At 40.1% G+C, this 15,687-nt stretch overlaps 1 protein-coding gene across 1 annotated transcript in view; it reads right to left on the reverse strand.

Annotated features, from left to right (window-relative positions):
- Positions 1-15,687, reverse strand: part of Onecut2 (one cut homeobox 2) — a 60,381-nt gene that overhangs the window by 15,263 nt on the left and 29,431 nt on the right. The window lies entirely within an intron of this gene.

Consider the following 15,687-nt stretch of genomic DNA (forward strand, 5'->3'; position numbering starts at 1 on the left):
TACATTAAAGCTATATATATTTTTACAATCTGTCTGCATTCGTTTACGCCGCTACATTTTGGCGTCCACCGTCGGGCTATTTTGCCCCCGACTCAAGTGGGTAGCCTGCTAGCTAACACAGCACCCTCCCGGGTGCTGTTTTTCAGTTCGTGACTCCGGCCCCAGTGCCGAGTCCGAGACATACTTGGCCACATAGGCCCATTCTGCCTGCCTTGGCTAAGTTTTGCAGCGGAACCCTACTGCCTGAATTAGCAGAAGCTCAAGTACCTGCGGTTTTGCAACAAAAGCTGCCACAGCGGCCGATTTGGTCTGATACAAAATGACTTGGCCGGGCAGTGGTGGCACACGCTTTTGATACCAGCACTTGGGAGGCAAGGGCAGGCGGATCTCTGTGAGTTTGAGGCCTGCCAGGCCGTGGTAGCGCACGCCTTTAATCCCAGCACTTGGGAAGCAGAGGCAGGCGGATCTCTGTGAGTTTGAGGCCTGCCAGGCCGTGGTAGTGCACGCCTTTAATCCCAGCACTTGGGAGGCAGAGACAGGCGGATCTCTGTGAGTTCGAGGCCAGCCTGGTCTACAAGAGCTAGTTCTAGGACAGGCTCCAAAAACACAGAGACCACCACTGGCAGGAACCGATCATTGCAGGTAAAAAAATTTTCTTTTATAAATAAAATGTCTGAACACATTACTGTTCAAGAATTTAACAGTTTTTTTAATTGTACCATGTGGGAGATTTTACAAGAGGTGTCTATCACCCCACATCTATGGATCCTTCTGGGATTCGTAGTTTTCATTGGCACCAAATGGTTTGATAATAGAAATATGATAAAGTCTTTACGAGACGAATCCAGGATTCTTAAGGCAGAGATTGAACGCTAAAAACAATTGAGAATGACAACAATCTTCTCAAGAATCAGTTTGAAGTTCTCCAGGATGATAACAATCTTCTCAAGAATCAGTTTGAAGTTCTCCAGGCTGATGTTAAGGAGAAATTCATTACTATGGAAGAGGGAACAGCTGATCTGGATCCTAAGGTTCAGTCCCTTTCTGTAGGAACTGAAACATTAGTGGCTGATATTAAGGAGAAATTCATTACTATGGAAGAGGGAACAGCTGATTTGGACCACAAGATTCAGCCCCTTTCTGTAGGAAATGAAACATTAACTGAGAGAATCAAAACTGCTGAATGTGACAATCGGATTTTGTCTAAAGCTTATGACAGATTGACGGAAAGATTGTCAATACAAGAAGGCACGGTTTATGCCATAAAAATTATGTCCAAAGATGAGATGTTATCTCTAACGGACAAACTTCATACTTTAGAATCCTCAATGAAGGCTTTGGAACATAATTCTGGACAGGAGATTCAGACATTGCAGAAGGCAATGGTGAATAGAATCGAAAAGATTGAGGAATTTCTAAATTCTGATGAAGAAGAGCAAAGGGTAGAAAGGCAAATTTTAACTACATCTGTGGGTAAATCTCTCCGGGACAATTTCCACAAAGCTCTACCTACAGCTCTACCTGCCTTTCCAGTAATAACAACAGAGAAGGTGATTGGTTCCAGAAACCCTAGGGTCATCAAGGAGGATACATGGGAGCCTGTCCATATGAATGACCTCAAGGAAATTGAACAGGCTGTCATGACTTTTGGGATGCAAGCCTCTTTTGTTAAAGAGATGCTAAGATCTTGGGCCACGACAAACAGAGCAACCCCCTTGGACTGGCTCCAGCTGAGCTCTGCAGTACTTGAGAGTGGACCGCAAACTGAAATGGCAATGCTTATTCAGGCAAGAGGCTAGACTTTTAGAACAGCAGGAAAAAGCGAAGGGAATTGACATTTCCCTAGATAAAATTCTAGGTGAAGGGCTCTTTTCCGACCCTCAAGAACAAGCTAATTTGGATGAAAACACACTCTCCATGTGTACTACAGCAGCCTTAAGGGCTTGGGACAGGGTACAAGACCCAGGACAGAGAATGGAATCATTTGTCAGAGTTAAACAGGGTCAGAGAGAACCCTTTAGTGACTTTTTACAAAGATTAACTAAGGCTGTACAAATAGGGATATCTGACCCAGAAGCAAGACGTATAATGATTGAGTCTTTGGCTTATGAAAATGCAAATGTGGAACGCAAAAGGATTTTGGGGCCTTTAAAGCTCAGATCAGCGCCTTTGGAAGAATGGGTCTTGCATACACTCAATGTTGATACATTTAATTATGGCACTGAAGCATGGGTAGAAGAAGCAATTTCCAGTGGTAAAAGGAGACACCAGAATACCAAATGTTTTAATTGTGGCAAAATGGGTCATATGAAAAGGAATTGTAGACAATGGATTTTCAGAAATAATAATAATAATGCATCTTTCAGAAATAATAATAATAATGCATCTTCTAGAAATAACAGAAATAGGAGGACTCAGCCTTCAGGTTTATGTAGAAGATGTGGAAAAGGCAGACATTGGACGAATGAATGCAGGTCTACAAGAGATAGACAAGGCAACCTGATACAGTCGGGAAAGGTGAGAGGGGGGGCCTCACAGGCCCCCATGGCAACCATGGTTCAGTCATATCCAGTTTCTGCAGAGAACGTGCCTCATCAGGACAATTAGGAAGCCCCATGCCTACTGTTACAAGCAGTAATGATCAGAAAGATAAGTTACGTGTGTTTTGGCAAACTTCTATAAATGATCAAAGACCTAAACTGAGAGTGTGTGTAAATGGCATTTTTATTACTGGCCTGCTGGACACAGGTGCTGATGTAAGTATCATTACCCCAGAATCTTGGCATCTGTATTGGCCTCTTCAGAATGTAAATGTTCAGCTCCTGGGAATTGGAACCCTATCTCGAGTAAGGCAGAGCACGAGATGGGTTGAATGTATAGGGTCAGAGGGACAAATAGGAAAATTAAAGCCATATGTAGCCAATATCACAATGAATTTATGGGGTCGTGACCTATTACAACAATGGAATACCAAAATTAACATTCCTGCTACTTCTAGAGCCTATATTTCTGAGAATAATATTAAAAGATATTACAAACGGAGAAAACCAGCCATTCAGGCTGTACAAGAACAAGCAATTGATGTCCCTTCAGAGATACCAACAGCCTTGCTAAAATGGTTGACTGAGAAACCAATATGGACAAAGCAATGGCCTTTAGCTGAGGAAAAGTTACAGGATTTAGAAGAGCTGGTACAAGAACAATTCGATGCTGGACATATAGAAGAATCTACCAGCCCTTGGAATTCTCCTGTATTTGTGGTTAAGAAAAAATCAGGTAAATGGAGAATGGTGACAGATCTCAGGGCCATCAACAAGGTTATTCAACCTATGGGCCCTCTGCAATCTGGAATTCCTTTGCCCTCTTTATTACCAAAAGGATGGCCTCTCATAGTTATTGATTTAAAGGATTGTTTTTTCACTATACCTTTGCAAAAAGAAGATAGAGAAAAATTTGCCTTCACAGTGCCTACTTATAACAATTCTCAACCTTCGAGGAGGTACCACTGGACCGTTCTCCCCCAGGGTATGTTAAATAGCCCCTCCCTGTGCCAATATTTTGTGAACCAACCATTGCAAATAATACGCAAGAAATTTCCCAAATCTATAGTATACCATTACATGGACGACATCTTGTTATCCGATTCAAACATGGATACCTTGAACAGACTGTTTGAAGAAATAAAGATACTTTTACCTAAATGGGGATTGCAAATCGCTCCTGAAAAGATTCAGAAGGGAGATTCTGTTAATTATTTAGGTTATAAAATAGGCTTGCAAAAAATTAAGACACAAAAAGCACAAATTAGGAGAGATCGCCTACGGACTCTTAATGACTTTCAAAGACTGTTAGGAGACATTTCCAGTCTACGACCAGCTATTGGAATAACACCTGATCTAATAATTCATTTGAACAAAACCTTGGATGGTGATAAAGATTTAAACAGTCCCAGAGAATTAACAGCTGAAGCAGAAAAGGAACTGACAATGATTGAGGAAAAATTACAACAGGCACATGTGGACAGGGTGAATCCAGAGCTCGATTGTATTCTCGTCATACTACCATCAAAAATTTCTCCTACAGGAATTTTAATGCAGAGAGATGATATTATTTTGGAATGGATCTTTTTACCACATAAACCAAGTAAGAAACTGAAAACTTATGTGGAAAAAGTCTCTGAGTTAAAAGGCAAGCTGAGACTTCGTCAACTAGCAGGCATAGACCCAGCAGAAATTATAGTGCCTTTCACTGCTGATGAACTAAAGAAATTATGGGAAGATAATGAACCATGGCAAAGAGCTTGTGCTAATTTTTTGGGAGACATTAATAACAACTATCCAAAAAGCAAGCGGCTTAACTTCATAAAGAGAACTTCTTGGATTCTTCCTCGAATCGTCCGTGATGCTCCAATAACTGGAGCCCGTACATTCTATACTGATGCCAATAAATCAGGGAAGGCAGGTTACAAATCAGAAGACTTGGGTAAGGTAGAACTAAGTCCGTATAATTCTGTCCAGAAGGCGGAATTATATGCCATTCTTATGGTGCTAAGGGATTTTAAAGAACCTATTAATATAGTCACTGATTCACAATACGCAGAAAGAGTTATTTTACATATTGAAACTGCTGAATTTATACCTGATGATATAGAACTAACCTCATTGTTTCTCCAGATTCAAGATTTGATCAGGAACAGGCTTTGCCCTATGTACATAACACACATCCGATCCCATACGGGTCTGCCAGGTCCTCTAGCACAAGGTAATGCAGAAATTGATCAATTATTGTTTGGCAGTGTGCTACAAGCCTCTGAATTTCATAAAAAGCATCATGTTAATAGCAAAGGTTTGAAGAAAGAATTTTCAATTACATGGCAACAAGCTAAGGAGATTGTAAAGAAATGCCCTACTTGCTCTTTCTATAACCAAACGCCACTGCCTGCAGGGGCTAATCCAAAGGGCACCCAAAGGAATGAAATCTGGCAGATGGATGTGTTCCACTTTGCAGAATTTGGCAAATTAAAATATGTTCATCACACCATTGACACTTATTCAGGCTTTCAGTGGGCAACTGCTTTAAGTTCAGAAAAAGCTGATTCAGTAATCACTCATTTATTAGAAGTCATGGCTATCATGGGTATACCTACACAAATAAAAACGGACAATGGTCCTGCTTATGTTTCTAGGAAAATGAAACGGTTTTTTGATTATTACAATATCAAGTATGTTACAGGTATACCATACAATCCTACAGGTCAAGCAGTCATAGAAAGATCAAATCGAACTATAAAAGATATGTTGAACAAACAGAAAGGGGTGGAAAACACCCCCAGAAATAGGCTACATAATGCTTTGTTAACCTTGAATTTTCCCAACACTAATGAGAAGGGAACAACGACTGCAGAAAGACATTGGATAATGGAAAAGTCTACTGAACTAAATCAACCAGTTTATTTCAAGGATGTGATGACCTCACAATGGAAGCCAGGATATGTGCTACGTTGGGGAAGGGGTTTTGCTCTTATCTCCACAGGTGAGGAAAAATTGTGGATACCATCAAAATTAATAAAGGTTAGGTTTGAAGAAGAGAAGCCACTTGGAAAAGATAAATAACAATTCTTTCATAAGGATGGCGAACATACTGATGGTAAGAAATACAGATAGGTTGGAGGCAGGGTTCTTTTCTTATCTCCACAGGAAAATACTCATATTCAAAGAAATTGAGGGACCCTGAATATTCAATTACTGATGGATGGACACATTTTGTAAGTATTAATTTTTATTTATATGTCTTATTAAATATTTCTTTATAAATATATAGAGCTGGTTTTGAAGTTGGACTCTGGCTCAGTCCCTCTCCAATTCCAAGCCTGTTAGTAAGAGAAAAACCCAGAGTTTCTGGAGTTTCTGTCTCATGTCAAGAGCCATGATATGGGACAGAAAGAAATATGAGTTTAGAAAACATCTTTGCTTTTCTTCATATCTATCATACTTTTCATTGAATATATCTATCATGCCTTTTATTGAATATATGTATGTATATATATGTCTATATGATTAATGTTTAAGTTTTTCACAATGAACAATGAGTTTTTCCTTAAGTGACATTTGAAGTTTCCAGGAAGAAGATGGGGCTCCACAACAACAACAACTCTACCTGGTTGATATGACGTCATGATACTGATAGCGCTACTACAAGACCTGTTTTGGATACCAGCTGCACAAGACGATCCCAACTTGGTTAGCTGAAATGGTGCACATCTTGTACAACATTCTGGCCAGACCTCCACAAAATACTCAGAGACTATTTGCAATTTTAAAAGACATTGATCTTGAAATTTAACCATCATTTTACTTTCACAGGATCCCCCAGAAAGAACGTCGCCCCCATGACAGCTGGAAGTAATTCTAGAGGAAGACGTCCCCTCTCCCAGTAAAGTTTACCCCTGGGTTTAGGGACATCATTTAGGGGTTGGGAGGTTGGGGGAGGAATTTTATAAGCTCAGGGATCATTTTGAAAAAAAAAAGAGGGAATGATAGGATAATAGATTTATAATTGTGAGTTACTGTTTTTAGACAAATATATTGGTATCAATTCTTGTATATTGAAACAAAGTTAAATTATATTGACTATTGTATGCATGCATGTTTCTATGTCTGTTTAAAACATTTTTATGTATTGACATATATTTTATTGATATATATTATATATATTTACCATATTGCAATGTACATTTCTACCTCTGATTAAGATACTTATATAATGTTTGTGTATTGATATATATTTGCCATATTGCAATATATATTTGTACAGTGTTTATATTTGGAGGTCATTATCCTCATTTGTTACACAGTTGTTTATTGTCTTAGTCTTTAAGTTAGATAGATATTGAGAATTATATAGATAAATAGTCATCTTAGTTTGTCATTTATAATCAGACTAATCAGGTTCTTTAGATATATAGAGATTATACTCAGTATAGATAGATAATCTTCAACCTCTTCAAAGAGCTGTAGAAAATGGCTTTTAATCTAACTCAGAGTTTCGTGATAGTGAGACACAATTGCTCCTGGCAACACCGCTCTATTCCCGAGAGAATGTTGAGCACCAAGGACACTCCACCTGGAGCCTTTCTATCTGGCAGAACTGGCCTTTGGGCAAAGAAATGCCCATACCTCAACCACTGACACAGATACAGAGCGTGCATCAATGGATAAAACAGGACTGTCATATCCTGCCAAGACAGGGTAAGATAGTTTTGAAAAGTTCCTTGCCTTTAATAATGGTATGTCAATTATGTTAGGCCTTAGACAAAATTGGTTGACTCAACGTTGCAAACGAGACTTTGGGTGATTGCCCAGGTAGTCAGTTGTCTCTGTCAATTGTTGCACATTTTGGATATATCTCGTTTGTTGAGTAGTGTTTATTCCCTTCTCAGATCTTTGACTGAGTTGAAGATTATATAATTGTAGTTACTCTTTACATTATTTGGACTCCTTGAGATAGAATGTTTAGCAAAGCTTTTGTTCTCAATATTGTTTGTTATATTTATTATTTGTTGTTATTGTATGTAGTTGTATTTGGTTTAGTTCTGTCTTATTTAGACAAAAAGGGGAGATGTAGGGATAAGTCCTGCCCCTTAGGGGGCGTATTCGCCTCGGGCTAATGTCTGACTATAAATTTGGCAAGCGTGCTCTGAGCTGTCGCTTCTGCTTTCCTGGTCTCCGCGGGAACAGTGGTTCTGTAAGTCTATTTCTACATTAAAACTATACATATTTTGTTACAATCTGTCTGCATTCGTTTACACCGCTACACCTACCTTTCTGAATTCCTGGCTTATCAATAAGGTGCGCTATGATCCAGAAGACCAAAGAGGCAGTACCGCGAACTTGGTTCTTGTAAGCTAAACTCTTAACTACCTCAGTTCTCCCTTGGTTAGAGTCAGATGGGAAGCACACTGGCTTTTTCTCAAAGGAGAAAGCTGCTTTCCTTAGAAACTGTCTCTCAGACCACTTCCTAAATATAACCCCAGTAGCACAAACACTGAGAGAAATAATTAATAAATGGGACCTTCTGAAACTGAGAAGCTTCTGTAAAGCAAACGACATGGTCAACAAGACAAAACGGCAGCCTACAGAATGGGAAAAGATCTTCACCAACCACACATCAGACAAAGGTCTGATCTCCAAAATATATAAAGAACTCAAGAAACTGGTCATCAAAAGAACAAATAATCCAATAAAAAAATGGAGTACAGACTAAACAGACAACTCTCAACAGAGGAATCTAAAATGGCTGAAAGACACTTAAGGAAATGGTCAACATCCTTAGTCATCAGAGAAATGTAAATCAAAACAACTATGAGATTCCATCGTACACCTGTCAGAATGACCACGATCAAAAACACCGATGACAGCTTATGCCGGAGAAGATGTGGGGAAAGAGGAATGCTCCTCCATTGCTGGTGGGAGCACAAGCTTGTATAGTTGCTTTGGAAATCAGTATGGCATTTTCTCAGAAAATTAGGAAACAATGTACCTCAAGACCCAGTGATACCACTTTCGGGTATATTCCCAAAGTATGCACAATCATACCACAAGGACATGTGCTCAACTATGTTCATAGCAGAATTATTCATAATAGCCAGAACTGGAAACAACCTAGATGCCTCTCAACTTAAGAATGGATAAAGAAGGGCTGTAGAGATGGCTCAGAGGTTAAGAGCATCACCTGTTCTTCCAAAGGTCCTGAGTTCAATTCCCAGCAACTACATGGTGGCTCACAACCATCTGTAATGGGGTCTGGTGCCCTCTTCTGGCCTGCAGGCATACACACAGACAGAATATTGTATACATAATAAATAAATAAATAAATATTTTTTTAAAAAAAGAATGGATATAGAAGATGTGGTACAATTACACAATGGAGTACTACTTAGCGGTAAAAAAAATAATGACATCTTGAAATTTGCAGGCAAACAGGTAGATCTAGAAAAAACAATTGAATTACACATGAAGACAAATGTAATATGTACCACTCATAGGTGGCTTTTAGACACAAGGCAAAGAAAAACAGCCTACAGTCCCCAACCTCAGAGAACCTAGACAACAAAGAGGATCCTAAGAGATGTAGTCTACATAGGAAGGAGAACAAGACAAGATCTCCTTAGTAAATTGGGAATGTGAGGGTCACAGGAGAAGGAGAGAGGGAAGGAAGGGAGGGGAGCAGAGAAAAATGTATAGCTCAATAAAAATGATAAAAAAGGATGCATGCCACAATAAAAAAATATTGATTCTATTCACATCAAAAAAACATGATTTTTGGTCCTGGTCATTAAAAATATGGATAATTATGCTCATTTATTTTGCATAGGACATGACTGCATTAATGAACTCCATTAGTTCTAGAAACTGAGATACATGACTCAGCCAGAGATGCCCCAGACCCAAACCTGAGGTTCCAATACATACTGAGCAGTATGATATCTTTTATTCAGTTTTAAGTTGTTTCTTTGTCTTGCTTCTTTCAGAAATTTGAGAAATGACCCTTTACCCAGGAACTGGAAGGATAATAAATTATATATACATACTGATATATATAATTCACATATATAACATACATGTGTGTAGGTATGTATGGTATAGACACACATATGTATGCACATATGTACATAAATCAGTCTTTTTGATTCCAATTAATTGTGCTATTGATTTAGTTTGTCACTATGTATTTTACTAGTATGGAAGAAATTCTCCAAAAAAAATAAATGTTTCCAGAAGGCAATAAAATAAAAAAATAAGCAAGGTGTGGTAGTGCACACTTGCAATCGCAATGCTGAGGAGACAAAGACAGGTGGGTTCCTGAGGCTCGCTGGCTAGCTAACCTAGACTACATTCGGAATTCTAGGCCACTGGAGACCCTGTCTTAAAAACGAGGTGGATGGCACCTGTGGAATGACACCCAAGGTTGACCTCTGGCTTTCAAATATCTGCATACATGTGAACATACAAACATTCTGGAGTCCAGACAGCAGAGGTAGCCTTAATTTCACAGATTCAGGAGGCCAAAGGGGCTTGGTGCTGCCCACGCATGTCTGTTCTGTGCATTGAGCTTAGCGTGTGGGTGTTTCTGAGGTTCTCCTCCTCTACTCTTTTGGAAAACACGGGTGATTGATGATGAACTTCTGCTCTTTCTTCACACCCCAGATCCTCTGCTTTCACGTGAGTGCTGGGCAGGTTATAAGCAGGCTGGTTTGGATAAGCGTCACGGCAACCTTGCAATGTCCATCTCTCCTCCAACGAAAGGCTGGCAGCACAGGGGCTGATCTCGGTTCCAATGCCTCAAGGGCAGTCTTTGTATAAAACTAGCTCTATTTCCTGTCCTTATTTTTTACTTTGAATGCAAAGTCACTGAGGGTCTGAGACTTACAAAATGAGAGCACTCAGATGTCGCTCTCTTCGTTACCAGCTGGCTCCGGTGGCAATCAGGAAGCATGCGGAAGCCTGCACTGAGAGCAGCTACGCTTTCTGCTTCTGCTTCCCTTTCAGCCGAAGCTCTGAGAGCAGAAATAAGAAACACTAAAAACCAGGCAGCCAAAGCCAGATGGTCTCGGCTGTAAAACCATGAAGTTCAAAGACGACAGAATTTAGAAAGCACTTAGCTAAGAACAGGAGGCTACAACTCCTAGAGGTGACTTCGTTTTGTGTGGTCCTAACCATTGCCAGGGAATGACCAAGCTCTGAGAATCCATCTGTCCTCCCATCTGATCCAGTAAGGGTTTCTCATTTAGCTGCTATGATAAAAAATTTGGAGAACCCACTCTTTGAAATCACAATTGTTGACCATCCACTCTACTCAAGCAGAACACTGCCCTAAAGAAATCACCAACTCCCTACATAGCTGGAGACAGCTAGGAATAGAAGCTTCAAAAGCAGTTGTAGGAATGCCTGATTTCAAATGGCTAGAAGATCCAGGGAAGGCTCAACTTCCCACTAAAACCATTTTAAAGACCAAAAAGAAAGCAGAAACTCACTACAGTAAAAACTACAACTGGGGGTGATGGGAGGGATGTCGGCACAGAAGGAGGAGGAGAGGAGGGTATGGTAACAACAAAGAAGTCTGAAAAACTCACAAGGAATCATACCATTATTTATTTATCTAAACTACATACAATAATGTAAATCTATATATGGATATATATAGTATAAATGAAGTTATCGCACTTGGTCTGATAATACTCATTCCGAGGACCATATACTACCCAAAACAAAAACAAAAAACTGCAGTATCATGAGTCACCCCCTTTGAATGTTTGGTCAGGGGAAAACAAAAGACTCTCAGAACAATATAGTCTATGGCTGTAGCTCTTGGGCTGTCTCCCCAAGGTTGAAGGTAAGTCTCTATTGCTGAAGACACCATGCATTTTGCAAAGAAGACCCAGAGAGCTGAGTTGGATATGACCTGGAAGCCACCCCCCATTGAGGACTAGCTGCCAACATATCAGAAGGAGGCATGCAAACTGCCAAGGTAGGAAAGCATCCTATAGCCCTACCCAGCTGCAATGCCTGTGAACCACAGTGATGACCAGAACGGCATGATATCCCCAAGACATGAGTGCAACAGTGGCATTCACATCGTGGTTGTAAACAACAGCTCTCTAATTGGACTTACGGCTTACTCAATAGGAGAGAAATCATACCTGGTACTAGAAACCTAGTTAACCAGCCAGGGCTAGTAAGGTTATGGATCATAGAGGAGAGCCTAAGATTCATACTTTACTAAACCTGAATAATCCCTAAATATGTTTTAAATATCTAGCCTTACATCCATAGATAAGTGAAGCTCTCACCCCTCACCAAAGAAACCTCTCTCTCTGCAACAGAAGGAGACCACTGTCAAGCCATAAACTAGTGAAAACACAGAGAATAAGTTATAGGTTGTCAAGCCCCAGGAAATAAATCTACAACACAACTCCTGCACCAAAGCCCAGGGAACATTGCAGAAGGGACAGAAAGAACGTAAGGGTCAGAGGATCAGGAAGGCTGCTGTGAAGTTGTGTCTCCTAGAAATGGCAGGGAAGCTGTGCCCATGAAGTCTCAATGATATAGCTGCCTAAACAAGACCGGAAGAAGTACACCATGCTAACATAAAGAATCTCATGGTGCCCCTACCCATAGACAAAGAACTGAAGACAAGGACAAAATGCTGAAAGTGGAAGAAACAGTTTTCTCCAGGGATGAGTTCCCTAATTGGTTGTCCAATACTAAATTACTAAATGGTCAGCCCTGAAATCATATACAGACTAAGCAGGCTATATATATATATATATATATATATATATATATATATATATATATATATATATATATATACACACACACACACACACACACACATATGTGTGTGTGTGTTTATGTTTGTGTATGTGTGTACACACTAAATAAATAAACATTTTAAAAATCTGCAGAAAAATAAGGAATATAGAGGAAGCATTGAGGCATATGGACACAGTGACCATAATATTGGTCAGTTGATCTTTACTGGAGTAACATAGTCTGTGTTCTCTCCTTGAAAAGAAAAATAACTTGAAGATGTCCTTCAAGTTAATAAGAGTTTAGTGAAACACAAAAGCTCAGGAATTTGATACTCTTCTCAAAAGTGGACGGCCAGCGTGTTCTGTGATGATCTCATCATGAACAGCCTCAGGAGGTTTACAACATATCAAACCATGTTTTCTGGAAAAGTTACACTAATGGGTCTGTAGGTGGGGAGCCTTGCGGATGGGGAGGCAGGCGGGCGGTCTCTCCTTTCACATCTCAGTGGTAGGTAAAGACAATCCCAGCACCAGTGTTTCTGTTTTTATGTGAATAGCACAACCTCTCAGAGGTGAACAATAATATATCAAATTGTGTCAGATATATCAAATATAGAAAAAATATATTACTACAATAAAATCAAAAGGCTATGCTTCAGAGTTTCTAGATGAGGCCTTCAAGCACCACTACGATCCTGCTCTACACTGGGAAAGTAGCCATTACAATGAAACAAACTAACAACAAACAGATACAGTGTTGAGATTTAGGAAGTGGGGAAACGGACTGCAGAAACTGAGCAGGGGCTTCTCTTTCTTTGCAGGCTCTTCCTTCCTTTTGGCAAGAACTCATCTATTACTGCAGCCACTCTGTGAGGGGCTGTTTATAATTAGCAACACCAAGGTCAAGAGAATTAAGCAAATTAATTTCAGCCCCAGAGCAAGTAGCAAAACTGGGATAAAAATTAGGGTCGTATATACAGTCAGGCATAGTGGTGCACGCCTTTAATCCCAGCACTTGGGTGACAGAGGCAGGAGGATCACTGTGAGTTCAAGGCCAGCCTAGTCTACAGATTGAGTCCTCGGAGAGACAGAGCTACAGAGAGACCATGTCTCAAAAAAATAAAATAAAGATAAAAAAGAAAAGAAATGAAAAATAGGGTGGCCTGACTCCAGACTCCTTGCATTTACAGTACTCTATACTCTTTCTCCAGACAGAAACAGAAGCTACCATTACACGATAATCTCATTTTTACCTAGAAAACTCAAGGGTCCCTGAGACAGATTATTAGGACTAATAAGGAAGTTCAATAAGATGACCAGTAACAAGATAAACACACACAAAAGTCAATACGGTACCTATATAAAAAAAAATCTAGGGAAACAAACAAATTGCTAAAATGAATACAAGAATTTAAAAAAAATTCTTAGACAGTAGAGAAAAATCAATGGTATTTTGATATAATGCTACACATAGAATATTAAAAGTATTGTGTATCAGGGTTAGAGAGATGGGTCTGTGAGGAAAGCACCAGCTGTGTAAGAGTGGAGGTCAGAGTTTGGACCACTGATGCCCATGTAAATGCTAGGTGGACATGGCAGTCTCCTGTAGAGGCAGCGATGGTGGTCCCTGGAGAAAGCTGGCTAGACAGACTAGGCAAATCAGTAACCTCCGGGTTCAAATGCGAGAACCTGCCTTAGCATAGAAGGCGGGGTGAAATAAAATAAGACACGCTACTTCAGCCTGCACATGCACATATATGTGCATGTCCCCATACACAGGCTAACATGTATATGCACATGTACCATGTACACATACACATGTCAATACTATCTATACTAATATCAAAACAAGTAGAGAGACTCAATCTAACAATGTGTATTGTACAAGTCTCTGGTAGAAGTTTTCCTGTTTCTTAAAGGAAATACAGGTAGGTGATCTAAATAACTGGAGTAGTAGATTTGATGCCGACAAGATTCAGTTCTTCCCATATTGGTCTATAAATACAATGCTACCTCTAATCGGAAGACCAGTGCCCTTCCCTCCCTCTCCTTCTTCCTCCATTCTTGACAGTCTTTGGAGTTTAATTAGCTAATCTGGAAATGTACAGGGAACGCTGAGGTAAAGAATGCCCAAGCTGCTCTCGGCAAAGCCCTGTTGTGTCAGCTACTCAGATGTTCGGTAAGGCACATAGTGCCACGTGGGGGAGGAGAAAGCACACAACTCTAGGCCCACGGAACAGAGCCAAGGACACAAAGAGAGATTCAAACCCATGAACACTTGGTTAATGACAAAACATGTCTGTAAATTTCCAGAGCTTGTCCACCTCACCTTGGGAACGCAGGGATGATAGACCATATGTGCGGCACCAGGCTTTCTGTGCATTCTGGATCTTCAAACTCAGATCTTTCTGCACACACAGTAGGTGCTTCACCTACTGAGTCATCCCCCCATCCCATAACACAGCTCTGTACAGATCATAAACCTTAGAATGAATATAAAAAATGAAATGTTCAGAAAAATAATACAAGCTAACATCCGATAATCCTGGGAAGATCTCTTAAGACTCAGTAAGTATTTTTTTAAAATATTTATTTATTTATTATGTATACAATGTTCCGTCTGTGTGTATGTCTGCAGGCCAGAAGAGGGCACCAGACCTCATTACAGATGGTTGTGAGCTACCATGTGGTTGCTGGGAATTGAACTCAGGACCTTTGGAAGAGCAGGCAATGCTCTTAACCACTGAGCCATCTCTCCAGCCCCAAGACTCAGTAAGTATTAATTCAAAAGAAAACCATCTATTAGGAGCCATTAAAATTAAGAACGTCTGTTTACTGGAGACAGTAATCAGAGTAGAAAGAAAGTCGTGGATATTTGCCATACGTGTTATTGGCAAAGGGCTTGGAGCCAGAATATATAAAATCTACCGGAAATCAATAAGCAAAACCCAGACATCCTAATATGAAAATAGGCAAGGGACTACACTGTACTTCACAGAAGACACTTGAGTTTCCAATAAATATATAAAACGTTACTAAAAATTATTGGTAATCTAGGAATACAAATTAAAATGTCACACACACACACACCAAAATGGCAAGAAATGTAAAAGTCTTTTTCTTCAAGAACTGCACAGCTAGGGTCTGTAGGGAGCTGACTGGACTGATCTGGGAAGGTACAACATTTGGAGAGCTTGACAGCATCTTCAGTGGGTGAACACATGGGACCCCATGGCTGGCAGTCTGCTCTTAGACGCTCCTTCAGCAGCTTGTGCCAGGCACATGCACATGCCGCAAGGGGCCCTCACTGCTCTAGTTCATGCCAGCATCACTCCCAAGTCACAAGTGTCAGCTTTGGCATTTCCTTGCTTGAA

This window comes from Microtus pennsylvanicus, chromosome 4 (assembly GCF_037038515.1).
Source record: "Microtus pennsylvanicus isolate mMicPen1 chromosome 4, mMicPen1.hap1, whole genome shotgun sequence".
Taxonomy (NCBI): domain Eukaryota; kingdom Metazoa; phylum Chordata; class Mammalia; order Rodentia; family Cricetidae; genus Microtus; species Microtus pennsylvanicus.